The sequence below is a fragment of the Clupea harengus genome, chromosome 4 (genome assembly GCF_900700415.2).
Source record: "Clupea harengus chromosome 4, Ch_v2.0.2, whole genome shotgun sequence".
In the NCBI taxonomy this organism is placed as follows: domain Eukaryota; kingdom Metazoa; phylum Chordata; class Actinopteri; order Clupeiformes; family Clupeidae; genus Clupea; species Clupea harengus.
This window is the reverse complement of record NC_045155.1, coordinates 22,634,605-22,636,413: the sequence shown is the minus strand read 5'-3', so window position 1 is coordinate 22,636,413 and position 1,809 is coordinate 22,634,605.

Genomic DNA, 1,809 nt, shown 5'->3' with positions numbered 1-1,809 from the left:
CCTGACTCGGTTGGCTACAAACATTTTAACTGCAATTGGCGTTTAGCATAAATATAATATTAGCAGCACCTAGCATATTGGCGTTTAGCATAAATATTATATTAGCAGCACCTAGCATATTTTCTTCAGTGTGTTTCTGTCAAGTTTCGTCAGATTACGTGCCTTTCACGTTCTGTCACAATGTTCATGCCCTAACATGTAAGCCATCTGGAAATGTTTTCACATCTCCTCTCCATTATGACAAACAAATTGATTGGGATTTCCCAGAATGTTCATTAACAGTCAGTACCCCATAACACATTTACGGTGTGGCAATGTTGTCATTGCGAACTGCATTGATCACCGGTTAATATAAATATTACATTTAATCGAACCACAATGTATCTGTTATTTCTTTTAGATACAGAATAGCATTAATCCAAAATTGTATTTGCATTGGTCCAAATGGTAATTAAAGAAAGAGAAATTGTGTTTCAATATATCTAAAATTGATTGAATTGATATCTGAAAAATCCTTTAAAAGTGCAGGCCTAAGTGGGCATTTTAACATTTAATAGCTAGACTGTAGATATTGCAGATATCTGTAATTCAATTCTTCCTAGTCAAATGAGAGTAGACATGGCAATGTAAGGAACAGCACTAACGATTAGCTCAGAAACCAGGGATGAAATAACTTTTTGTTTATGTGGAATATGTTTAATATGGAACCAGTGTTGTGGTTCTGCTTAAGGTTTAAGAGTTTTTCCTTGCCCCTGCTGCAATTGTGCTTGCACTAAGCGCCTTGAGACAATTGTATTGTTATGGTGCTATATGTAAAGTAATGCTAAGAGGCTTCTTAGATGCTCAACTGGCTTTTAACGGCACACCGTGCGTCTCACTCACATGTGTAAGGGCGCTTATATGGTACTCCGTACTACACGTTTACGGACACATGGGAAGGGCCTACACATAGATGGAACGCCCTGGAACGCCCTCTCCGTCGTCTCCGGGGCCCTCGGAGAGCTCTCCCGTGCACCGTTGAAATTCCTGTCGATCCGTCATGACGTGCTGTACAGCGACGGATACCCCTTGGCCGTGTTTGGTCCGCTACGACATAATTTCCAAAAGACATCATTTCCGGAATCTCACATTTCTGGACCTCGCGTTTCCTGTTTCATTCCCTATCACAATACCGCCTGATTTAAAACCCACATGAGCGCCAGCATCTGACAGAGTAGTGCCAGAGCCCGGCAGGAGCAGACAGCAACAACCTTTGGACATATTCATTCATATCATATCATGGGACATATCCAACAGCCTCATTAGAATCTGCATCGACTATGATGCCATCTGACAGAAATATCTCCATACAGTTAATTTCTTTTAAACTCGCTTTATGATGCATTTGCCGTCTGTAATCGCGTTGTCACAGCTAGGACACAAACAAATTCCCGCAACAGGAAGAAGGCTGTTATCCTAAATGTGAAGTTATTTTATTCTCAAAAACGCCCGACCGAGCCCGACAGCAAGTAAAATATTTAGTCGCTCACACAAACAAGCCCCGTTAAACGCAGAAGAGGGAGATAAGCATATTGAAATCAAATTATTCACATTGCAAGAACGGAATGAAATGGCCTACACATTACACACGCAAGGCATGTGTATATGCCTAAATAAAACTCATGTTAAAACGCCTGCCTCCACCAGCTCTATCCAGTTGGGCACCCCACTGTGCCGGCCATTCACGGGACCTGGGGTCCATGAGAGGTCATCCTATCATTTGATCCCAGAGTTCCGTGGGGCTCGTGCACAGTGGAATTTCACTGACCA